The sequence below is a fragment of the Scyliorhinus canicula genome, chromosome 7 (assembly GCF_902713615.1).
Source record: "Scyliorhinus canicula chromosome 7, sScyCan1.1, whole genome shotgun sequence".
Classification (NCBI taxonomy): domain Eukaryota; kingdom Metazoa; phylum Chordata; class Chondrichthyes; order Carcharhiniformes; family Scyliorhinidae; genus Scyliorhinus; species Scyliorhinus canicula.
Window position 1 is genome coordinate 142,260,511 of NC_052152.1, and position 26,704 is coordinate 142,287,214.

At 49.5% G+C, this 26,704-nt stretch overlaps 1 protein-coding gene across 2 annotated transcripts in view; it reads right to left on the reverse strand.

Annotated features, from left to right (window-relative positions):
- LOC119969424 (solute carrier family 12 member 5) overlaps positions 1-26,704 on the reverse strand; it is a 1,634,719-nt gene that overhangs the window by 1,145,698 nt on the left and 462,317 nt on the right. The gene's annotated exons all lie outside the window — the stretch shown is intronic.

Consider the following 26,704-nt stretch of genomic DNA (forward strand, 5'->3'; position numbering starts at 1 on the left):
ATGTTGCTGAATACAAAGCCTTCGGCCGATGCACTCAACTTAGAAAACTACGTATTTCAGCTTTCTTAGTGACCCACCCAGTTTCTGCAAATAAATCATTCACAAAACAAAAGTGACTTGGAAGAGAGGTGAACAGCAATTATAGGTTTATGTTGCTGAAAAGGCCATACGTACTGAACGCAGTGCATCATTTGATTTGGAATGTGAATACTTATAGAGTAGTTAATATCTACCATGAACACTCCCAGTACAAACAACCTAGGATCATAACACTTGGAATAAACCACATCTCATTAGTGTAATCGTTTGGCAAGCTTCAGTGGACTATTTTCGAGTTGGTTATTGCTTTGGCTATAATCCTTCACTTCTAAAATGCCTACAGAACTTCCAACAAATCCAAAAAGAGCCCCTGTACTGTGCACTTGGATAGATGATATTTAAGAGTAACTGCTTTGATGTCCCGAAATTGAGATCCAAATTTTCACTCCCTTTTTTAATCTGTGATACAGTACAAACCAGCAATATGACTTCAAAATAAAACTGAAATGGCTGCTCATATCATTCCCTCATTTCCTTTAAAGCATTGGTATACCAGTAAATCAATCCATATTTTGAACTGCATTCTGTGCAATGAATCTCTGCTTTGAAATATACTTTCACAGGATGTGAGCGTCTCTGGCAAGGCCAGCATAAAATTCATAGAGTTCATAGAATCCCTACAGTGCAGAAGGAGGTGAGTCGGCCCTCAAAGTCTGCACCAACACCGACCTAGGACCATTTCCTTGCCCTATCCTCGTAACCCCGTAACCCACCTAACCTTTGGATGCTAAGGGGCAATTTATCATGGTCAACCCATGTAACCAGCACATCATTGGACTGTGGGAGGAAACCATGGCACCTGGAGGCAACCCTGCAAAAAAGTAGAGAACGTGTAAACTTCACACAGTCACCCAAAGCTGGAATCAAACACAGATCCCTGGTGCTGTGAGGCAGCAGTGCTAACCACCGTGCCGCCATGCTACACAGGGGCATTTGTTGCCCAACCCTAATTGGCCATGAACATATTGGCTGCTCCACCACTTCAGAGGGTCGTTAAGAGTCAACCATATTGCTGTGCATGTGGAGTCACATGTAGGCTGGACCAGAGGATGACAGAATTCCTTCACTAAAGAATGTATTCTGTTTCATTAATCACTCGTACAAGGCAACCAAACCTTTGTATGGTGGGTTTGATCTGATATTCTGACACTTGGGGTTGTATTTTCAGGCAGATGTTGGAAATTGACATTAAGACAAAATGAGTCATGGAGTTTTACAGCACAGAAAGAGGCCCTTCAGCCCATCATGTCTGCTTCCGCCATTAAGCACCTATCTATTCTGTTATGACACCATGGTCAATTCCAGCCCGATTTGACCAGGGGCGCGATTCTCTGTAAAAATTTCTAAGTGTTGTAGTGAGCGGGAACTGCCGCAACTTTCCCGGAGCGAGGCCTAGCGAGGCCGACAACACTATTCAACATCAATTGGTCCGCTTAATGAGGCCCATGGACTTCTCGCCGTAAATGAAGGCTCGCCACCCGATTTGCCGGGACTGCACTCGCCAGCCTCCCGCTAACAAGGTCGAGCAGTACTTAAGCAGTATTTGCTCAGCCAACCCCAGCCAGCTCACAACAATGGCGCCCAGGAGACTGGCCCCAAGATTTAGGGACGCAGATCTGATGAAGCTTCTAGATGCAATGGAGGCCAGGACAGATGTCCTGTTCCCCCGAGGGTCCCAGAGGTTCAGTAATAGGGCAGCCAGTGCTGCCTGGGATGAGGTGGTGGCAACATGAGCATCAGAGTGTGACCAGGAGGACTGGCCTCCAGTGCCAAATAAGGTCAACAACCTACACCAGGCAGCACGAGTGAATAGACACCAACACCCCCCCCACCCCCCCGCGCCCGCTCTGCCCCCCCCCCCCCCCCCCTCCCCGGGACCTTTATGGCCACACACAAGCATCCAGCTCCCCCAACTCTCCATGTAACCCTCAATACTCCCTCTACACTCCCTCTCCGTTCAACCACCAATCCTTCCTTCACACCCCCCCCTCCCACCACTGTGAACCACGCTTGTGGCTAACGTTGCCCTCTCTCTGCCTCCTCAGGAAAAGCTCTCCCACAATCGTCAGGAGAGGGCCTAGACTGGTGGTAGGGTGCCAGACTCAAGAAACCTCACTTCCTTCGAGGAGCTGGTCCTGGAGGTGGCTTGGATGGCCAATAACAGAGTGGTCACCAACACGGAGGCTGGCAGCTGCCACAGAGGTGAGAAAGCACTGGGCTCCAACCAGAGGACCTGTCAAATGTTAATTGCCTTATTGTTATTTCTTGCCTTACTGACTGACCCATCCCTCCCACTGGCCACATGTCCATTCTCTCACAGTCCACCAGCCGACAGCACCAACCCATCCCAGGTGGCCCCTTTAAAGCCTCCCAGGAGAACAGCTCAGAGGGGAGCTCCAAGGAACACACGACCGAGGCGTCCTAGCTGCCATCCCCACGTTCCACCAGCTAGGTACCAGCCTGATGCTGAGCCTGTGCAAGAGGTATTCTCTGAGCTGATGGAGATGCTAGAGAGTGGTCAGGACATTCGGAGGGAGATGTCAGCAACACTCCATGGCTGCATGGCACAGGAGATGCCACTGGCAGTGCGTGACACCCAGGCCAACACTGCTAGTGTTGAGACCGCTGTGGAGAGCCTCGTGCATGACGTCGGCACCATGAGTGATGGTGTCCAAAACTTCACGCAGTTGGTGGCGGCCATGGCTGAGGGTCTCGAAAGAATGTCCGCCTCACTTGGGGATGTCACCCAATAGCAGGCTGATTTGATGAGTTTCTGCGGGACATGTCCCGCTCTCAGATGGAAATGGCTGAGGCACTGCAGCGCATGTCCCAGTCACTGAGGAGCATCGCCGAGGGCATATACATGATGGTGCAGACCATGGGGAGCCGCCAGGGCTGGTAAAGCCAGATGATGCAGGGGCAGTTGGGTCTCGAACCAACTGCACCTCCGTCCCAAAGTGAACCCCACCGACGGGGAGGAGGGGGTGGTGAGTGCCAACCCAGATCCATCCAATGGAGTGATGAGGGCACGTCTCACAGTCAGCATCCGGCACAGGGTGGTACGGCTGTGTATGTGGCGCCAACAAGTGCGCCAGGGCCTCTGGCCCCAGAGGACGCCTGCCAGGGGCATTGAAGGCCATGGGATGAAGCAAGCAGCTGGATGCCTCCACCTCTGATGTGCATCCTGGGGACACACCTAGATGTAGTGGTAGGGGTACGAAGGCAAAGCACTTCGATAATCATGGAGAGCACTGGGTGAGGGGCTGGGGGGATAGATAGGGGATGAGGATGGGGGTGGGTGGGGAGGGGTCGGCACTATTGGAAGAGTGGTGAAGTGTTAAACACAATAAATAGCCTTGTGCACAACCAGTGATGCTTCTGTCACTTTGTTTCGCAATGTGGGCCGACCTCCGAACTCTTGGCCCGCCTCCCCAGACATCCCCCATCTCCTGGCATACTATGTGCAGGTGATGGGTGTGAGTGAGCACTCAGCAGACAGGCAGGGGTCAGACTATGGTATAGATTGAGGAGCTCAGCACTCTGTGGGCTATCATCATCCCCCCTGCCACTGACTGTGCTGATGGTGCCGACACTGTCCTAGCACCGAGGAGTGATCAAACCTTGCGTGGATGGGAGATGGAGGTTGGGGGTGGATAAGAAAGCGATGACGGACCAGGCCATGTCCCAAGTGAATCGGGCAAGTATGAGGGCCTCCCTGACCCTCTGGGCTTGCCGGACCCTCGCTACCGCCCGCCTGTTCTGCAACCTCCAGTTGGCCCTCCAGTTCCTGCCCAGACTCGTCCTCTCGTCCTCTAGCCCCTGCCAGTCTGGCGCCGCCTCATTATTCTCCTTCTCCTCCTCCTCGGAGGTGGGCAGATGTTCCTCATCACCAACCACCAGCTCTTCGCTCCCCCCCCCCTGCTGTGCGACGTTGTGGAGGACACATCAGAAAACCACAAAGCAGAGAAACCTGCTGCCCGGAAATCTTGCATTGCTTGGTCTCTGTCAAAGATTATGTAGTTTCCCCCCCCCCCCCCCCCGCCCCCGAGCAAACAGAGCAGCCATGACCTGTTGATTGCACCTGTAGGCTGTGGCCTGCGAGATACCACACATGTCCCTGCTCGAGGCCTCGAATGATCCCGAGGCATAAAAGTTCAGGGCTGCAGTGACCTCGCTGGCCACCAGGAAGGGGGTCCTCCTCCTCCATGTGACGCTAAGCCTGCCAGGACTTGGCACAGATGCTATACCATCTGCTTGTTGAGGCACAGCCTCCTGCGGCACCTGTCATCTGTTCAGCAATGCCTGTGCACCCTGGGCCATCGCGGGACTCCCCCTCTGGGTCCCTCCCTGGCCTGATGGGCGGCCAGGTCCTCAAGATGTGGGACAGGGTCCGGCACATGTGCCGTCATCTCGAGCATCTGCAGATGCTGTTTCTGCCGCCGTCTCCGGCATCTGGCTGCCCGGCCTAGCAGCAGCATCACTAGGGTTCAGGGTTCAAAATTCCTACCATGGCGTTCAACATCGTTAAGACATTGGGCGAGGGTGTTAGACCCTCTATCTCTCATTAACCCCCCCCCCCCCCCCCCCCCCCCCCCACCCGACCCTGCCCATGCACTCCCGGCTGCAGTGGGCTACCCTCACCAGACCCCAGACTCTGTATCCTGCACACCCGCTCATAACATCACCTGGACCGGGTAATGGATCCCTCCCCGTGGCACTCACCCACCCTCCAGTCGGGGACATGTCCCTTGCCCGGATCTGTGTCCCATCCCCTGGGTGTTCGGATGTTGGCTGCTGAGTGTGTGATGTCGCCTGCTGCAGTGTTCAGGCACAGTTTCCAGGCATCACCGCCTGATTGGGATGCGAAGCAATGAGTCCCACATGCTACATGGCCCTCCAACCCACGGAGATTCACTGGGGTTGCGTGAAGTGCTCACTTAACCACGATTGCCAATTCCCTATTAGCAATAGCCTTCAGTGGCAGTCGGTGGTGGTTATGGGTGATCGGTGGGCAGACAGGCAGGGACAAAGGTGGCTCCCCGGAATGGGTACACATGATCTAGGGGTTGGCATGCAGTTACCCCCCCCCCCCGCCCCCAGTTGCCCCTCCTGGTGCCTTCCCCTCACCCTTCCACGATAGCCCACCCATGCAGAGGGTCTCCCACCTCCAGCCATGGGTACCCAACTACCCGCCAAACAGTGGGGTGGCAAGTCCAGTGCCCCGGGCTCATTGCCTGTGAGCAATGATGGCTACTCCCCTCTGCGGCTCCACGCAGAAGCCCTCCTGCCAGGTTCACATTTTTAAAAAGGAATACTAATTGGTGCCAGCGTGACAACGTGCTGGGGAGGCCGATAAATGATGGGAGGGCCATTGGATATAGGGTGGGTCCCATTAATTGTGTGAAAATAGTGGTGATAATTGGTCTGTCACCACGCTACAGCGAGATCCCGATTTTGCCTACGGCAGCAGGCCGATTGGATCACAAACTGCCGCCTGGTGCGGATCTCATTTTCGGCTTCTCCGGCTAATCACTAGCCTCGGTTCGCTTGAGCGAGAGCGTAACAAGGCCAGAGAATCGCGCCCCTGGAGGCAGAACGACGCCAACGAAATTAGATGTATTTAAATACCCAATGTCTTTGGTTGAGTCCAATAAACTAGAGTCACCAGATTTGTAACTTTAAAACATGGGTAAGTATTCATTTTAAATAGTATCTTTAAATAAATAGTCAGAAAATATAGCTGGCTATCTACTGTCCATCTACCAACCCCCTTTCTAACTCGCCACACTCGTTACACACACACAGACACAGACAAACCACATGGAACATAGAACAGTACAACACAGAACAGGCCTTTCAGCCCACGATGTTGTGCCGACCATTTATCCCAATTTACGATCAACCTATCCTACACCCCTGCATTCCACACACCCACCACTCTCTGTGTAAAGAACCTACCTCTGACATCTCCCCGATACCTTTCCACCAATCACCTTAAAATTATGTCCCCTAGTGACAGCCATTTCCACCCTGGGGAAAATTCTCTGTCTATCCACTCTCTCCATGCATCTCATTATCTTGTACACTTCTATCAAGTTATCTCACTGCCTTCTTCGCTCCAGTGAGAAAAGCCCTAGCTCCCTCAACCTTTCTTCATAAGACATGCCCTCCAGTCCAGGCAGCATCCTGGTAAATCTCCTCTGTGCCGTCTCCAAAAGGGGAAAGACTGGTGGAAAGGGAAAGAAAATATTATTAATGTAAAATGATAGGGATCGTCGCTTCACAGTGATGACTTCCAGTCAATGTCTTTCTGAAGTTCAGGCTTCTGGTTTGGTACTTCCAGCACTTGGTGGTGTGCAGTCTTGAACGGTATGGTGTTTCAAGAGCTCATCAAATCTGAGTCTTGCCTGGCTGCACCATAGTCCCAGTGGGTGACCAATTAACAGAGAGGATCAGAGACTAAGTGACAGCAGGTAGGTTGATCAGATGGAAGGGCCAATTGGCGTATCCAAGATTGTGGGCCGCTGGACAACCTACAGGGAGAGATGGGCACTGCCAATGCGGCCATGGGATAGCAAGGGTGCTTCAAAATGGAGACACTGTCTGAAGACTTCTCAAATTGGTAAAAGTAAGTTGCCACAGCTCCAAGGCCATTCTTGTGGAAGAGGGGCCCATAGGATGCTGAGCAGATGCAGCTAAGGTCTCCTGATTGCTGCAAGAGGAAATTTGAAAGGAGTGATGATGACCCCAGGGGATGCTGCCTTGAGTATGGTTCTAAAAACTCCGCATATGGCAGGACATTGCAACGGTGGCAGGACAATTCCAACTCCTTTGGAAAAAAGTCCCGAGATGGATCTGCTGTTGAAGTGGGCTGTCGCCTTTCTTTCCCTTCCGCCTCTGGAAAGTTTTTCAGAGGTGGGAATAATTTGTGGAGTAATCCTGACGCACCACCCCACTATTCCACCCACCCCCCCCCCCCCCCCCCCCCCGCCCCCCCGTGCCTTGACAACTTCATGGGGCAGGGAAATTTAAGCCTTGATGGGGACCATATTTGGCAATCTATGCGGCCATGCTAAGAGAAACTGATACGCATTGGGCCCAATTTTGGGGTATACAATGGGTGCACAATTGGCCAATTTAACTGTGAGACCACCAGTGCCCAATCTGCAGAATTGTGCCCATGGCTAAATTCACAGGCCCACTTATGCGTGTCACTGGGTAACATCTAAATAGCCCTTCGGATAGGTGCAGGTGCAAGAACTCTTCAGCAATATTTGTTTCTTCAGGATTCAGAATTCTTCAGGAGCCTTCTTACCGACACCCTTTAAAAAGGTACTCCTGTGAAGGTGGAAGAGCAGGACTGTTCCCCAATGCCACATTTGTTGCAATTGATTCCACCCCCATCCAAAGATGCTACCTCCCCCCACCCCCCACCCAACCTCTTCATGTCTTTCACCCGGACAGTGTTGGGTCATTTGTGACCTTCAACGAACCTGCAGAGAGGCCCAATGCCCAACTTTCATTCAGCTTCGTATCGCTTGCTTCAGGAGGACTCTGACTTTGCTGTGATGGTTCTGAGCGTGACAGGTGAGCCCCTCACAAGGTTTCACCCTAGTTTCTGTGCCTTCTGGAATATGGTTCTTCATGAATATGATTTTGATGACATAGCAGACCATGATTTTCCCGGGGATGCAATGTAAAAAGACCGAATGTCTGCAGGGACCTTCCCTTTAGTCATGGAGTCATATTGTACAAAAAGTCCATTTGGCCCATCGCGTCTGCACCAACAAAACCACACCAGGGGCGCAATTCTCCCCTCCGGACGTTTGTAACAGGCGAGCGGCAATTCTCTGGCCCGGATGGGCCGAGCGGCCTGCCCAATACGACGTGTTCACGCCGGCGCCGACCACACCTGGTCGCTGCTGGCGTGAACAGCGCGGGAACGCTGCGGGAGTGGCCTGTGGGGGGGGGGGAGAGGGGATCGAGCACTAGGGGGGGGGGGGTGCTCAAAAAGGGTCTGGCCCGCGATTGGTGCCCACCGATCGGCGGGCCGGCCTCTCTGAAAGATGCGCTCCTTTCCTCCGCCGCCCCGCAAGATCACTCCGACAATTCTTGCGGGGCGCCCACAGGGAGGTTGGCGGGTGTCGTCATTTACGCAGTGCCGCTTTTATGCGGCGCCAAGGCCCAGCGCGTATAAATGACGCGGTGCGCTCCTAGCCCCCTGGGGTGTGAGGATAGGGGGCAAGGAGCGGCCTCCGACGCCGGAGTGAAACACTCCAGTTTTCACTCCGGCGTCGGTACTTAGGGCGCGATTCTCCACTCCCCACGCCGGGTGGGAGAATCGCGGGAGAGCCGGGCGAATCACGACACGCTGCCCTGGCACCCCCCGCGATTCTCCCACGCACCCCAAAATGGCGTGTCGCGTAATCGCCACTCGCCGTTTTTCATGGCGACTCTCCGGCCCGGATGGGCCGAGCGGCCTGACGAACCCGACCGGTTCACGCCGGCTCCAACCACACCTGGTCGCTGCCGGCGTGAACATCGCGTGACAGGTAAGTGTTGGGCCTGTGGGGTGCGGAGGGAGGATTGAGCACCACGGGCGTGCTCAGGAGGTGACTGGCCCGCGATCGGTGCCCACCGATCGTCGGGCTGGCGTCTCTAAGAGACGCACTCTTTCCCCTCCGCCTCCCCGCAAGATCAAGCCGCCATGTCTTGCGGGGCAGCGGAGGGGAAGACAGCAACCGCGCATGCGCGGGTTGAAGCCGGCCAACCTGCGCATGCGCGGTTGACGTCACTTAGGTGCCGCCGTCGCGTCATTCTCGGCGCGCCGCTTTGACGCAAGCGTCAAGGCCTGGCGGCCGAGTTTCTCGCAACGCCGCTCCTAGCACCCGGGGGGGGGGGGGGGGGGGGGTGTTTGAATAGGGTGCGAGGAGCGGCCTCCGATGCCATCGTGAAACTCGGGCGAGTTCATGACGGCTTTCCCGATGCCGTTGGGAGAATCCTGTCCCAGATCTATACTAATCCCACTTTCCAGCACTTGACCCATAACCTTGAAAGCTATGACATTTCAAGAGCTCACCTCGCACCTTCTAAAGGTTATGATAATCACCACCTCTATTTCTCTCTCAAGCATCGCATTCCGGACTCCCCCCACCCTCTCGGTGAAAAACCTTTTTCTCAAATCATCTATAAAACTCCTTTCCCTCACCCTAACCATTATGCCCCCTCACTATTGATCCTTCAACTAATGGGAACAGCTGATTCCTGCCCATTCCCCTCATAATTTTACATACCGCAATCAGGTCCTCCCTCAGCATTCTCTGCTCTAAAGAAAATGACCCAAGCTTTTCCAGCCTCTCTTCATAGCTCAAATGAGTAGCATGGCAGCACAAGTGGATAGCACTGTGGCTTCTCAGCGCCAGGGTCCAAGGTTCGATTCCCTGCTGGATCACTGTCTATACGCAGTCTGCACGTTCTCCCCGTGTCTGCGTAGGTTTCCTCCAGGTGCTCCGGTTTCCTCCCACAGCCCAATGACGTGCAGGTCTGGTGGATTGGCCATGCTAAATTGCCCTTAGTGTCCAAAAAGGTTAGGAGGGGTTGTTGGGTTATGGGGATAGGGTGGAAGTGAGGGCTTAATGTGAGTCGGTGCAGACTCAATGGGCCAAATGGCCTCCTTCTGCACTGTATGTTCTAAATGCTGCATCCCTACTGACATCCAGGTGAATCTCCTCTGCACCCTTTCCAGTGCAATCACAGCATTCCTACAGCGAGGCGACCCGAACTGCACACAGTGCTCCAGCTGTGGCCTAACCAAAGTCCTGTACAACTCCAACATAACTTCCCTGCTCTTATAATCTATGCCTCAGCTAATAAGGGTAAGTGTCCCGTGTGCTTTCATAACTACCCTATTTGCCTATCCTGCTGCCTTCAGGGATTTGTGGACAAGCACCCCAAGATCCCCTTGTTCCTCTGAGCTTCCTAAAGTCCTGCCATTCATTGAATACTTTTCGGCACCATAACTTAAGCAGAAGAGCTATGGACAAATGTAGTCTAGATGGCATTCACTCTGTACCTCTGTGTATTTCACTATATGCTTGCCAAAGTTATTACATTGAGCAAGCAAGCCACATGGAAATTCATGTGCCAGATGATTGAAATTGTACCAGTAGCTTGGTGTAAAACCAGAGGCATCACTTCAATTAGACCAATCCAATCAGAGATGGAGGAACCCACTTCTGCACTAAATCCCTTTGAATTATTCTTTTGACACATCGGTCAGGAGCAAATTTTCAAATTTCTGCCACTCCTATTTTCTTGCCTTGCTCGTTCTTTTGCCCATCATTCTTTATTTCTCGAAACCTGTTTTCTCTGCCACATCTTTGTTGTTTTACACTCTTACACGTCTCTTTGAAATCACAGCACAGAAGGACATTGTGAAAGTGCCAGCTCTTTAAATGAAAATGTACTTCAGTCCCATTTGCCTGCTTCTTCACCTTTTTTTTTTGCTTCTTCACCTTTCTGTATGTTTTTCTGTGTAAATAATTATCCAATTCCACCTTTTAATGTTATAACTTCGACTCTCATAGCCCTTTGAGATAAAAAAAGTCCATATATTAATAATCCTCTGTCAAAATAAACCTCTTCATACTTATTCCTTCTCTCACTGAGTGATAAGCCTCAGTCTGAGCACCTTTGCAAATGATTCATCAATCCTCGGCACCAATTTCATGCTACTTTCAATTTCTTTGCATTCATTTCTAATAAGACCTTTGTAGCAAGTGCAGTATTTTAATTTATTTAAGTACCAGTCATTTAATTGCTTAATATTAGACAGGTATACTCAGGGGTGATGATTAATAAGCTACAGCAGTCTGATATCAGCATGCACATTCACAGGTCAGTCCTGGGTTACCATTTGCAAAGGAAAGCTGAAACAACATTCGGAAATAATGAAGCATATTAGTTCTTCACTTCATTTGAGCCTGCACTCTTTGGGACTTATTTTATCCAAAATGCAGTGAGGGTTATTCTGCCAGGTTTGCACAAGGGATTTTAACTAGTGCTGGTTTGATAAGGAGAACAAACAAATACTGAAGTATTTGGCGAAATATGCAAGGATACCAACATTTTACCTAAGTAAATATCTATATGCAGGAAGAAATAATTAAATTTGATCATTTCTGCATTAGAATCTCCAAAAATTACATTGGGACTGTTTATTCATGACAAAGTAGGTTATGCAATTTAGAAGTTTTTATTTTATTATAGGTGTTACACACATTTTATTCTTCAACTGACACAATGATACTCTTTATTTTTGTTCTTTTAATGAAATGAAAATCGCTTATTGTCACGAGTAGGCTTCAAATGAAGTTACTGTGAAAAGCCCCTAGTCGCCACATTCCGGCGCCTGTTCGGGGAGGCTGTTACGGGAATCGAACCGTGCTGCTGGCCTGCTTGATCTGCTTTCAAAGCCAGTGATTTAGCCCTGTGCTAAACAGCCCATAGGATGTGGGCATTTATAGGATGTGGGCATTGCTTGCCCTCGAGACCGCGACACCCACAGTGCTGTTAGGGAGCCAGTTATTGTGTTGTGGTTTGACACATGTAGGCCAGGCAAAGTAAGGCCAGCGGATTTCCTCCCCTTAAAGGTATTGATCCAGAAGGGTTTTTAACTAATGATCCACAATAGTTCCATGTTCACCAAAGCAATGAAAACAAACCTCGAAGGCGCTGGCATTTCGGCATTGTCATTGGACTGGTGATCCAGAGACCCAGGGTAATACTCTGGCGATCCAATTAAAAGTCTATTGATGAGCATGAAACCATTGTCGATTGTCATAAAACAAAACCCAGCTGGCCCACTGATGCCCTTTAGGGAGGGAAATCTGCAGTCTTCACCTGGTCTGGCCGACTTGTGACTCCAGATCCACAGCAGCAATGTGGTTGACTCTGAAATGGCCAAGCAAACCACTCAGTTGTATAAAAACCGCTACAAAGTCAATAAAAAGCAAATATACCGGCTGGACCTTGACCTTGGCACTGGAAACAACAATGGCAAATCCAACATGTGAATCCTGCAAAGTCCTCCTTACTAACATTTTGGGGCTTGTGCCAAAATTGGGCGAGTTGTCTCACAGACTAGTCAAGCAACAGCATGATATACACTCAGAATTATACCTTACAGATAACATCTGTATCACTGTCCCTCTGTATAGCCTGTCTTACCAGCAGGAAAGTTTCAGCAGAGGTGGCGGCATTGAGTTGCCCTGGGAGGCCTCAACATTGACTCTGGACCTCATGGATTCAGGTCAAAAATGGACAAGCAAGCTGATTACCACATACCGTCCATCATCAGCTGATGACTCAGTACTCCTCCATGCAGAACACCACTTGGAGGAATCACTGAGGGTGGCAAGAAAGCCAGCAAGAGGGAAAACATACTAGACCTCACCCTCATCAACCTGCCTGCCTCAGCTGCATCTGTCTATGAGTGATCACTGTACATTCCTTGTGGAGACAAAGTTCTATCTTCACATTAAGGATAACCTCCATCGTGTTGTATGCACCAGCATCAGGGTAAATGGGATAGAGTCAGAACAGATCAAACAACTCAAGACCAGGCATCAATGAGGCACTGTGGGCCATCGGCAGCAGCAGAATTGTACTCAACCACAATGTGTAACATCATGGGCTGGCACATCCCCCACTCTACCATCAACACCAAGCCAGCGGATCAACCCAAGTTCAAAGAAGAGTGCAGGAGAGCATGTCATGAGCAGCACCAAACATTCCAAAAATGAGGTGTCAACCTAGTGAAGCTACAACACAGGACTACTTGAATGCCAAACAACATAAGCAGCAAGTGATAGACAGAGCTAAGCAATCCCACAACCAACAGGTCAGATCTAAGCTCTGAAGTCCTGCCACATCCAGTTGTGAATGGTGGTGGACAATTAAACAGCTCACTGGAGGAGGAGGCTCCACAAATGTCCCTATCTTCAATGATGGAGGAGCCCAGCACATCAACACAAAAGACAAGGCTGAGGTATTCGCAATAATCTTCAGCCAGAACTGCCGAGTGAATAATCCATCTCAGTCTCCTCTCAAGGTCCCCACATGAAATGAAAATCGCTTATTGTCACGAGTAGGCTTCAATTAAGTTACTGTGAAAAGCCCCTAGTCGCCACATTCCAGCGCCTGTCCGGGGAGGCTGGTACGGGAATCGAACCGTGCTGCTGGCCTGCTTGGTCTGCTTTAAAAGTCAGCGATTTAGCCCAGTGAGCTAAACCAGCCCACATCACAGATGACAGTCTTTGGCCTATTCATCCCACATTATATCAAGAAATAGCTGAAGGCACTGGGTATGGCAAAGGCTGATATTGGCCCTGACAATGTTCCAGCATTAGTACTGAAGACTTGTGCTCCAGAACGTGCCGTGGCCCCAGACAAGCTATTCTCCATGGCTACAACACTGGTATCGGCAATGTGGAAAAGGCAGGACATATCCAACCTGAACAATTACTACCCTATCACTCTACGCTCAATGATCAGCAAAGTGATGGAAGTGGCCATCAACTGAGCAATGGCCTGCTCACTGACCCTCAGTTTGAGTTCTGCCCAATTCACTCAGCTCCTGACCTCAATACAGCCTTGGTTCAAACATGGACAAAAGAGCTGAACTCCAGAGGTGAAGTGAGAGTGACTGCACTTGACATCAAGGCAGAATCTGATTAAGTATTCATCAAGGAACCCTGGCAAAACTAAAGTCAATGAGAATCAGGGGAAAACTCTCCACTGGTTGGATCATACCTGGCACAAAGGAAGATTGTTGTGGTTGTTGGAGGTCAGTCACCTCAGTCCTAGCACATCACTACAAGAGTTCCTCAGGGTAGAGTCTAAGGCCTAACCAACGATCTTGAGCTGCTTCATCAATGACCTTCTTTCCGACATAAGCCGTTCCGACATGGGGATGTTCACTGATTTTTTTTTTTAAATTTAGATTAGCCAATTATTTTTTCCAATTAAGGGGCAATTTAGCATGGCCAATCCACCTACTCTGCACATTTTTTTTTTTTGGGTTGTGGGGGCGAAACCCACGCAGACACGGGGAGAACGTGCAAACTCCACACGGACAGTGACCCAGAGCCGGGATCGAACCTGGGACCTCAGGGCCGTGAGGCGGTTGTGCTAACCACTAGGCCACCGTGCTGCCCTGGGATGTTCACTGATGATGGAACAATATTCAGCACCATTCGCGACTCCTCAGACACTGAAGCAGCCCACGGGCAAATGCAACAAGATCTGAACAATATCCAGGCATGGGCTGACAAGTGGCAAGTGCCAGTCGTGCCATAAAAGTATTCATGTCTCATTAGATCCACCCCCTACCATCTGACCTGAGCTTGCAAAATACTACCAAATGTCCTGGTTTGAGGCGGTTCACACCTCTTTAATCTGTGATCATCCCTCTCTTCAGTCGTTCCGTCTGTATCTGCAAAGGCTTAATTACCTGCAAATACTTGCATTCAAAGTATCTTCTTGCATCATTGACTTTGTCTATATGTGTGGTTGTAGAACCCACCTCTTCATTCACCTGATAAAGGTGTCTGAAAACTAATGATTGAAACAAACCTGTTGGACTTTAGCCTGGTGTTGTAAGACTTCTTACTGCGCCAACACCAGTCCAACGCCGGCATCTCCACACCATAAAAGTACCAGGCAATGGCCATCTCCATAAGAGAGAATCAAACTATCACCCCTTGACATTCAATTGCATTCCCATCACTGAATCCTGTAAATTGCAGCAAACTCATCAGCGTACCAAAAATGAACTGGAAAAGGACATATTCCATTTTAAAAGGCCAAACTGCGGTACAGACCATGTCTGCAGGCAGACAGCAGAATATACAAAAAATAAGCTGGGCCATAAGTTATGGCAGAACCAACAGGAAAATTATGTGGGAAGATTAAACGGCCCAAACTCACTCCAAGAGGGACAATTGGAATGCAAATCATTTGTTGCCCTGGCCAGACGAAATCACAATACCATAATGGGAAAACAATTAAATTGTCTCCAGCAACCATTTTCAAGAGATCAGCAGCCACTGGAGACATTATGAACCTTTGTTGGGACACTAATCATATATATGCCATCCTGTCAGCAATCAAGAGGCTTTTGTCCTGGAACTTACTTGTGGGAATGATGTGGAGATGCCGGCGTTGGACTGGGGTGAGCACAGTAAGAAGTCTTACAACACCAGGTTAAAGTCCAACATGTTTGTTTCAAACACTAGCTTTCGGAGCACTGCTCCTTCCTCAGGTGAATACTTGTGGGAGGGGTCATTCCGCTCCATCCAGGCTTTTTGCCCTTAAAAATAAGGGACGCAGTGACTGTTTTAACCCTCTCCTGCTTGGTGCACCTTTCACTTGCTGGGAATGGACCACGAAGACCAGAGGGACACCAGCCATATGGACCAGCCAGTTTGGAGGAAGAACCAGAGACATCTGTGCCGGCGTTTTTTTAAATTATCCTTCCTGTTAAACGGTGAGAATACTCTCTCAACCCACAGAAATTTCCAATTAGTATAGACTGTTGAGGTTTTGGCAAGGGTGAGTGGATATATCTATGTATCGATGTTTGAGGGCGTTTAAGTAAATCTGTGTAACAGTAAGAATTTTTGATGTGTCGTTTAGCCTCTTGCTTTTTTACATAATATTTCATAACCGGTGTTTGTGTGTTGTGGTCTGAGTTGTGGAGGACCTAATTCTCTTGAATAAATTATTTAATTTTAAATCTACCATTGTTGTAGTCTCACCTTTCTTTCACTGTCCGTTGAGTCACAATAATTGCCAGGAAATAATTCCATAGTCGAGGACCCAAAAGGAATCCGAGCGCTTCGAACACGCTCACTCAAGAGAGGCTACTGGTTGGGAATAAACAGTGGTCCCTCTTTCTCTCTCTCTCCTGTGAAGTTGCACTAGTGGGGCCCTTCCTGGTGACATTTCACCATCACAGGAGCGTAGGTGGCAGTCAAGGTAACTGGTGTGACATAAGGACAATCCCACTGGTTAGGTATAAACAGTGAGACTTGTTCCTTCTCTCTTGCGAAGCTATCCCAGTGCAACTCTTCTGGGCTGTGGTTTCAACACCTGCAGGAGAGACACCCACAGTTATCTGTGACACCCAATACCATCCTGTTGTGGAGTAAAGGAAACCCTTTTTGTTACAATCCCCAATTATCAACATCCTGGCGGTTACCATTGACCAGAAACTGACTGGATAAGCCATATACTGTGGCTACAAGAGCAGATTGGAGACTAGGAATCCTGTGGCAAATAACTCGCCTCCTGTCTCACCAAAGCCTGTCCAGCACTTCCAAGGCACAAGTCAAGAGTGTGATTCAATGGTCCCCACTTACCTGGATGAGTGCAGCTCCAGCAACACTCAAGAAGCTCTACACCACCCAGGACAAAGCATCCCACTTGATTGATAACCCTTTCACAAACATTCACTCCTTTCACCACCAACACACAGTGGCAGCCCTGTGTACCATCTACAAGATGCACTGTAGGAACTCACCCAGACTCCTTTAGCAGCACCTTCCAAACCCACAACCACGACCATCTAGAAGGGCAAGGCCAGCAAGTTCAGGGGAACACCACCACGTGGCGATTCCCCTCCAAGCCACTCACCATCCTGACTTGGAAATATATCCCGAACAGTACTGTGGGTGTACCTACACCTCATGGACTGCAGTGGTTCAAGGAGGCGGCACGATGGCACAGTGGTTAGCACTGCTGCCTCACAGCGCTAGGGACCTGGTTCGATTGTGACCTCAGGTGACTGTCTATGTGGAGTTTGCGCTTTCTCCCCGTGTCTGTGTGGGTTTCCCCTGGGTGCTCCGTTTTTCTTCCAAAGTCCAAAGATGTGCAGGTTAGGTGGATTGGCCATGCTAATTGCCCTGGGGTTGCAGGAATAGGATGGGTGATTGGGCGTAGGAAGTGGGGTCTTTCAAAGGTTTGATGCAGACTCGATGGGCTGAATGGAAAGTCTTCAAACAGAAGTTCTCCTGTATATCGAGGCCTCCGATCTCGAGGCAGCATCGGATGCCCGAAAGATCGTGCTGTTCCTGTCGACTGCGCGGGATCATGCCATCCACATCTATAACTCTCTCATGTTTACCGATGGCGAAGACAAGACGAAGTTCAAGACGGTTCTGCTGAAATTCGACAACCACTGCGACATTGAGGTGAATGAGAACTTTGAACGGTACATCTTCCAACAGAGGCTTCAGTGTAAAGATGAATCTTTTCAGTCCTTCTTGACCCATCTCCGCATCCTAGCGCAGTCATGTAATTATGACTCAACGGCTGTTTACATGATCCGGGATCAGATCGTTTATGGCGTCCAGTCTGACTCCCTATGGGAGCAGCTCCTCAAAATCAAACAGTTGACCCTCTCCGTCGCCATTGAAACGTGCGTTGTCCATGAGCATGCCAGGAATCGTTACTCCTGCATAAGGGCGGCAGAAAATGCGAAACTAGTCTCCCACGAGGCAGAAAGGTTGCAGGCCATTGCAAAAATGCAAGGCCTGAGCATTGAGGAGACTGGCCGTTGTGCGCGCTTTTCTCGGGTCCCTACGCATGCGCGCCATGACCAGGTGGACGACGAGGTCGAAGACCCCGATGCGCATGTGCGAACGTCGGCCGACCGCACTGCGCATGTGCGATGGCGCACGGACCGCGCTGATGTTAGCGTCATGACGTGACCAAATTGTGACTCTGCCCATTTAAAGCGGCAATGTCCAGCCAAAGGAAGGCGATATCTACAGTGTGGAAAGCCTGGGCATTACGCGGCCTTATGCAGGACCGCTCCATCGACCAACAGCCAGCGATCCCAGCTGCAGCGCAGACATGTCCACTGCGTACAACAAGGCATGCAGGATTCGGATCCCGACAGCCCAACGGACCCCGATGCTGACTGCCTCTAGTCTCCATACCGGGTGGGCATAATCACCACGCGCGAGTTGGCCTCCACCGTGCCTGCAAACCGCCTTTCAATCCTCACTGTGGATCCTGACGACGAGTAGTGTGCTGTTGTCACGGTTAACCAGACTCGCAACCGATTTAAATTTGACATTGGCACATCTGCAAACCTCATATCACAGTTGGACCTCGACAGCATCCGAGACCAACCTAGCCTGCCAGCTCCTTGACTACAATGGCAATGCCATAGCTGACAGTGGATCGTGTCAGCTAGGTGTATCTCACAAGGCAATCAAAGTGACGTTACAATTCGAGATCATCGGCCTGACAAGGCATCCCTGCTCGGTGCTCGCGCATGCAAACTCCTAAATCTGGTCCAGCGAGTCCATGCCATGTCCTCGACCCTGGCGACTGCCTCGCCCAATGTAAATCTCCAGGCTGAGATAGACGACATTCTCACGCAATACCACAATGTGTTTGATGGAATGGGCACGCTCCCATATTGTTACAAGATATTGCTCAAACCGAATGCCATCCCAGTCATCTATGCACCACGCCGGGTGCCGGCACCTCTCAAGGATCGTCTGAAAATGCAGCTACGAGAGCTCCAAGACCAGGGTATCATCTCAAAGGTCACGGAACCAACAGACTGGGTCAGCTCCATAGTCTGCGTCAAGAAGCCCTCTGGTGAACTCCGCATTTGCATTGATCCCAAAGACCTGAATCGCAACATCAGGCGCGAGCACTACCCGATCCCGAAGCGTGAAGTGTTAACTTGTGAGATGGCTCAGGCCAAATTCTTTACCAAGCTGGATGCCTCCCGTGGGTTCAGTCCAGTCGGAAGCTGTGCACGTTTAAAACTCTGTTCGGCAGGTATTGCCACAACCACATGCCTTTTGGTATTATATCGGCTTCCAAAGTATTTCATCGCATAATAGAGCAAATGATGGAGGGCATAGAGGGGGTGCGAGTCTATGTGGATGACGTGATCATCTGGTCCACGACGCCCAAGGATCACATCGCTCGCCTCAAACAAGTTTTCCAGAGGATACATGAGAACGGCCTCGAACAGGCGCCGGAATGTGGTGACTAGGGGCTTTTCACAGTAACTTCATTTGAAGCCTACTTGTGACAATAAGCGATTTTCATTTCATTTTATTTCAGCTCAACAGGCCCAAATGCTCATTTGATAGGTCCGCTATCAAGTTTCTGGGTGACCACATTTCACAGCAGGGTGTGCAACATGACGCTGACAAGGTGCTGGCAATCAATGCCATGAAGATCCCAGAGGACAAAAAGGAGGTCCTCCGTTTCCTCGGGATGGTGAATTTTCTCGGGAAATTCAGTCCCAATATGATATCCCACACCACGGCCCTCCGTTAAAAAGTCTACAGTGTTCCAGCGGCTTCCCACACATCAAGCGGAGTGGCTTGAGCTGAAGGCGAAGCTCACCACAGCCCCAGTACTGGCATTCTTTGACCCAACCAAGGATATCAAGATATCCACAGACGCAAGCCAGGGCGGCATTGGGGCGGTGCTCCTCCAGCGAGACGACTCCTCGTCCTGGGCTCCAGTGGCATACGCCTCCAGGGCCAAGACTCCGACCGAACAACGGTATGCCCAGATCGAAAAGGAGTGCCTGGGTCTCCTGTCAGGAATAGTCAAATTTCATGACTACGTATACGGCCTGCCAAAGTTCATGGTGGAAACAGATCACAGGCCTTTAGTCCTAATAATCCAAAAGGATTTAAATGACATGACACCTTGGCTGCAGCAAATTCTTCTTCGTCTCCACCGATATGACTTTGAACTCGTCTACACACCGGGTAAGGAGCTGATCGTCACGGATGCCCTATCCCGATCCGTCACCACGCCGCGTGAACAACGCGATTTCATTCGCCACATTGAAGCACAGGTGCAGCTGTGTGCAACCTCCCAGCCACTGATGAACAAGTTATACAAATACGCAAAGGAACTGCCAAAGATCCCCTACTGCAGCGCGTGATGAAGCACCTCGCCCATGGCTGGCAAAAGGGGCAGTGCCCCCAGTTCTTCAACGTTAAGGACGAGCTGATGGTTGTTGAAGGGATACTTCTTAAACTAGATAGAATCGTCATTCCCCAAAGCACGCAAAACATAGTGCTCCGACAGAGCCATGAGGGTCACCTGGGGGTCGAGAAATGTCGTGCAGGGCTCGGCAGGCAGTTTGCTGGCCTGGCATCAGCCAGGACATTGCCAACACAGTCCTCAACTGCACAACATGCCAGAAGTTTCAACCAGCTCAGCCAAAGGAAACGCTGCAACAGCACGAGATCATGACCTCTCTGTGGTCCAAGGTGGGGATAGACCTCTTTCGCGCCAATGGGCGTGATTACGTGCTCCTGGTCAACTAATTCTCCAGCTACCCGGAAGTGGTGAAACTGTCGGATCTCACGTCCAAATCCGTCATCAAAGCCTGCAAAGAGACCTTTGCCAGGCATGGGATACCACTCACGGTAATGAGTGACAACAGTCAATGTTTCTGCAGCCAAGAGTGGTCCGACTTTGCACGATCCTACCACTTTAGACACATCACATCCAGTCCCCATTCCCCGCAATCAAACGGGAAGGCCAAGAAAGGGGTCCATATTGTCAAGCAGTTGCTGAGCAAGGCTGCAGACTCAGCCTCAGATTTCAACCTGGCGCTTTTGGCATACAGGGCAACCCCTCTGTCGACTGGTTCATCTGCGGCGCAGTTGCTCATGGACCGCAACTGAGGACGACTGTTCCAGCCATCCATGTTCCAGACCTTGACCACCTCACAGTGCTGCAGAAGGTGCAGCAATCCAGGGACCAGCAAAAGATCACGTATGATGCTCATGCCACGGATCTGCCTGCGCTGGCTCCAGACGATGTTGTTCGTGTTCAGCTGCCTGAGGGAGGTTGGTCAGTCCCAGCTGTTGTCGTCAGACAGGCTGCCCCCAGGCCTTTTGTTGTCCAAATGGCTGATGGCTCCATTTTACGGCGCAACAGGAGGGCGTTGCGTAATTTACCCTGCCCATCACCCAACCGCACTTCTCCGCATGTCATCATGCCTCCTCTGGACGTCTTGCACCATGAGGCCACCAGTCTGGCAGCGATCCCACCTGTCCACAAGGCCACCGAGATGGCAGCTAAAATGCCTGTCCAGGCGCCGGCGTCACCCCTCCACCTCTGTGGCGATCGACAAGAATTCCTCGCCCACCATAAAGACTGAATCTATAGACTTAAATCTTGTAAATTTTGTTCAGTTTGCTCTGTATCTGCACGATAGACACCTTCCCATGTACATATGTTCATTCATTCCCCACTTGTACATAGTTATGCATGCATATTCAGCCATGTTCCAAAATTTATTTTAAAAGGGGGAGATGTCATAATATCCACTCATGTATATCATGAGATGGAGACAGACAGTGATTGACACACAGGATAACCAATGAACACACATGACACAGAACAACCAATCACCAGACAGGACACCACCACTATAAAACCCACAGGGCATTAAGGCTCTCTCTCTCTCACAGGACACGGCTGAGGAATTGAACAAACGAATGTGATATAAAATAGGATTATTAGCTAGAATAATGTAGACGATAGGGCTGGTCTGATGGTAGTGAGTTCACAGACAAAGAACAAAGGAATTCAGCAAAGCATGGCCAGGAAGGGGGGAGGGGAGCCTCTTGCAGAGGATGATGAAAAGGATGCTGGGTAACAAGAGGCCCAGGGTTGAGTAATGCGAAGTGAGCCAATCAGGATATATGGCCAGGTCAGGAGGTGTATAGGATGACCTATGGGAATCTTGTATGTGAAGCTTGATGCCATTTGAATGATATGTGCAGAGATCTCTTTGTCTTCGACCTCACTCAGTTCTGGGAGTTTCAGGAAACTGTATGTGTTCTGAATCTCTATAGAGCGGGTCAGCTTGCAAGTTGTTTAAAAATAAATAATACCATACCTACAGATCCCTCTCGAGTTTTATTGAGACCAGACTGACGGGTAAAGAACTTAATTTGTCACGTCTAGGGAGATAGTCGCAGTGCACAGGCCAATGAACATCATCACCATGTGATAGAGAGCTAGTCTGGTCAAGCCAGTAGGAGGTTATCAGTTAGGTTAATAGAGTGTCAACCCACTGCAGATTATGTCCAGCAATCAACAGGTTGAATAAAACAGTGTTGTACCATCACCTGTGTCGGAAGCCTGTTTCTCATTTTACTGCATCCAATTGCAGTCGATGTTAGACAAACACAGATAACACATCAACCTGTACAATTCAGTATTAGACTTTTTAATCTTAACTTTCATTAAAACTAGGCCAAAAATAAAATCTAGGTTGTCAGATATGTGGGTAAATTTTCCTCAGGAATCATCGGGGCAGGACTGACAATTAGAAGGACTATTTTAAATTCCATTGACCTCAGGCAGGAATTTCTGGTGTCGAGCCAGGAAGGACTGGAAAATCCCACCCATGATGTTGTTAGAACTGTTGACTGCGTCTTTTGATATTTTTCTATATCCAAAAATACATTTTGCAAGGCACATCACTATGGCAGCAATGAGATTTAGTGGGAGCCATCTTAATCACAGATGCTCCAATCTGTGTTTCACCCTTTGGACCATTTCACAGCCACATGTAGTTACTAGAATAATGCGGAATAGCCCAGACTGGTCTCAATTGGCACAAGGAATCATTCACAGAAAACAACTGTGCTGGAAAGTGTATCTGATCCTGTGGGTGTTCTAAAGTGGCCTCACTATGGACTTCCAGGACAGAAAATGATTTGTTTCCTTCCAGGAATAACATTACGAATCTCAAACCTGATGAACCGAGAATAATCATAGATCATAGAATAATCATAGACTCCCTACAGTGCAGAAGGAGGCCATTCGGCCCATTGAGTCTGCACCGACCATGTGAAAGAGCACCCAGGCCCATTCCCCCATTCTATCTCCATAACACTGTAACCCCATCTAACCTTTTGACACTAAAGGGCAATTTAGCATGGCCAATCCACCTAACTTGCACATCTTTGGACTGTGGGAGGAAACCGGAGCACCCGGAGGAAACCCATGCAGACATGGGGAGAACGTGTAAACTCCGCACAGGCAGTTACCTTAAGCTGGAATTGAACCCGGGTCCCTGGCGCTGTGAGGTAGCAGTGCTAACCACTGTGCCACCATGCCACCAATGGAATTTTAAATCATCACATCATTCCATTAAAAAGCAGCTTTGATATAATAGTGGATAGCTATAACTGACATTATTCATGGGATTTATATTCTCCACTTCGTCAATGCAAGCTTCTAAAGCTGTGAAGTCATCAAAATGAGAGTAGACCGAGATGGTCGAATTTCAATCATTCTTTATTCATTAACGGGCAGCACTGAATTGATTGCACAGTTCCACATCACAGCAATGCAGGAGATTTTACAAATTTACTCCCACGCAAAATTTAAAGCAAAACAGGGCATTTGGTACAAGAGGTCGTGCCATTGTTTATGCTCCTCCCATCTTACTTCATCTCTCCCCATAAACATATCTTCCATGCCTGGAATGCATATTGGGAATTTTCATGTGGAGTTCAACACACCCTGCAGGATTTTTCATCGATTAATTTTAATTAATTCGCTGTATAATCTTCCAGAGGACTGAAACTCTTGTTTGGGAGTGCAAATTCATCAAACTCACACTGTCAACATTGGCAAAATGTTATGACTGAGATTTCTGATTAAAATGCATGAGACAGATTACAAACCTATTTACGTGTTTGGAACAGTGGCTAGCTTCAATGAGAAACACCAAAGTAGGTTACATATTAAAACAATGTAAGTGTAAGTCAATCGACATTAAAGACCTCTCATGTCAATTAATTACAGACCATCAGAGGTGACCTAATTATTGACAATAGTTACTGTCTAGACTAATGGTTCTTTATCTTAATCCACCTCATGTGTGTTGATAGCAGTGAATTAACTTTAAAATGTATAGTAACAAGAAACTGGTGGATGAAGAAGGTCCTATAGTCCATCTTAATTCATCCGTCCAGCAAAACATTTTCCCCTAATTGTAGAACCTAGTTTTATGTGCTCTTCATGTCCATTCTCACATCTTTATTTTTAACTTGTACACGTCTGTAATACCATTGGTGCAATTTTGAGCTTGCATTAGCAGTCAGTGAGAATGGCGGTGTGGTCGGGATCATATTGCCTGATCTTCCATGCCCCCTGCCAGTGAGATAAAGAGCTTCCCGCCATGGAAGGTCGAGAATCTCATTTAAATACATTAACGTATCATTGGCAAGTCCTCCCACCAGGACTCCCCTCCCCCCCCCACTGAATATTCATTAGGGGTCAGTGTGATGCACGTTGGTGTAATTTACAACAGCTGTATAAAAACGAAAACGTGGCGACTACATCTCTGAAAAGGTTATCAGAGGTAAGCTCTCAGGTCGCCATTGGCGGATAGGACGCAGGGGATTCAGATAAGTGCAACCCAGGACTTGGGTGGGGGTGGAAATGCGTTCCGCCTCTGCATTTCGGGTGGTGGGATTGTTCGCAGTCTTCAGCTGCCCTTCAGGGCTGTGAGCCTCGAGGTTTGAAAGTGTCTGGCAGCTGGTGTGAGGCAGCACTTCCTGCGTCCTCTTTGCTGCGCTTTTGATAATATAACCAATAGGGGTTGCTCTTCTAGAGTGGCAGCTGGACAGTGGGTGGAAGCAGGTTAATTCCCAGGGTAAACACAGCACTCAGGTCCGTGATCGGGTTGTTGTAAGATGCTAGGCTGCATGGGCAGAGTGGGGGACTCTGACAAGGGGTGGTTCCCAGATTCATGAGGACTGAAGACCCTCACACACGGCTGAGTGCAGTCAGAATGAACACCCACCCACAGGTTGCACTTTGCTTTTAATTTCTTCAAAGTCTTCGTTCCAAATTTTTGCTACTGTGTTTTTCCGTCCCGGCTGGCTAACAAATGCCGTTCAAAGTCCTCATCACCTGTTTTTAGTGTTGTGTGAGAACTAATATTTGGAAGCACGGAGGATCGAAAACAAATGGAGCATTATTTGTTTGGTGTGTTCACTACAGACTGCTTCTTCACTTTAGCAGTTTCCCGCTCTAGCGATCGATGACATCACTTCTGATGACAATATGCATATATTAATACACAGTGCTTACTGCAGCTACTAAGACTCAATACAAATACATAACAAGAGTATAGGCAGGTGTCCTGCCAGGTCAGATGATAATAAGGTGTGGTATGCATGGGAGGTGAGTGGGGATGTAAGGAGCAGATTAGCTATTGGGGAGTGCATGGGGAATGGGGAAGGTGGGAGGAGGAAGGTGGCATGACAAATGTTGGAACCCTTTGAGGTGGCTGGAAGAGAGAGCATCGTGGAGGTGTGATGGTGTGTTAAGGGGTGCTATGGAAGACATGAGGAGGCAAACTTAGCCAGGCTGCACCAAGAGGGTCATTCACCTTCTTTCGGCACTGTAGCCCATGTCCTCTTGTAGAGAGAGCTGGTGTTCACTATCATGACCACAGCCTCCTTGACGGGGTTGGTGACCTTGATAGCTGGATGTCTGTCCAATCGCAGGGAGAGGCAATCTCTCCTCTCGGTTTGGTGCGTTCATCTGCTCGGTTTGGTGAGGTCTCCCTCTGTGATTCTTGATGCTGTCTTTCTGTCTTTCTAGAAATGGTGCCCCAATGCAAGTACCTCCTCTTCATCTTGCTAATTCATGCATGGGGAAAGCTCGCTGGATTCCCTTGGATTTCTGGTATCATTTTAATCGGGCAGCCTGATACCGAAGTCCGATGGTTGGGCCCCCACCTCCCCACAACGCTAATCCTGCCCCCCACCTCCACCCTGCCCAATTGACAAGTAGGGGCATCCTCTTCCCCGCCACTATGGGGAAAAACAAGTCACCTCCCGCCCACACAGCACACACTCATGAGGGTGACCCAACTCCCCCAATAATCCCCCTTCCTCCCATCCGACCCCACATTGTACCCCCATCAGAACCCCCAACAGACACCCCCATCAGGGACGCCCATCAGTCACCCCTGTCGAAAGCTGATGGGCAGTCTAGATAGACTAGTGAACAATAATTGTCTTTTCACTTACCTCTCCCTAACATCTGCTGCCTCAGACACAGCTGTTTAAAGCAGCAGCTGTTACAAGTGTCAGAGACTTGCTCAAAGCCAAGTACATTTCAAAGGGCTTCAAATCCCTTGACTGTCTTTGAAATGCAAGCTTCCATTCAATTTTATGCACATTGCATTAACCAGTGATTGACAGTTTTATTACTCCAAAGACAGATGATTGATGGATTGTTTATCTATCTTTCCCTTCATGAGTGAATGCATCTAAAGTACCCTTCTTTGATGCTGACAACAATGTTGATAAACACTCTTATTATGATTGTCAGCCCCTCGCCACATCAAAAGGAGCTAAGTGCTTTCTGCTGTGACCCAATACTGCCCCCTCCCCTCCCACCACTGACCCCGGTGGTGGAGACTTGGAGTATTGGGGACGCTCCATTCTCCTCCATTCTCCGTCCAATAGGGATTCCCGATTGCAGCGGCGGAGAATGGAGAAGC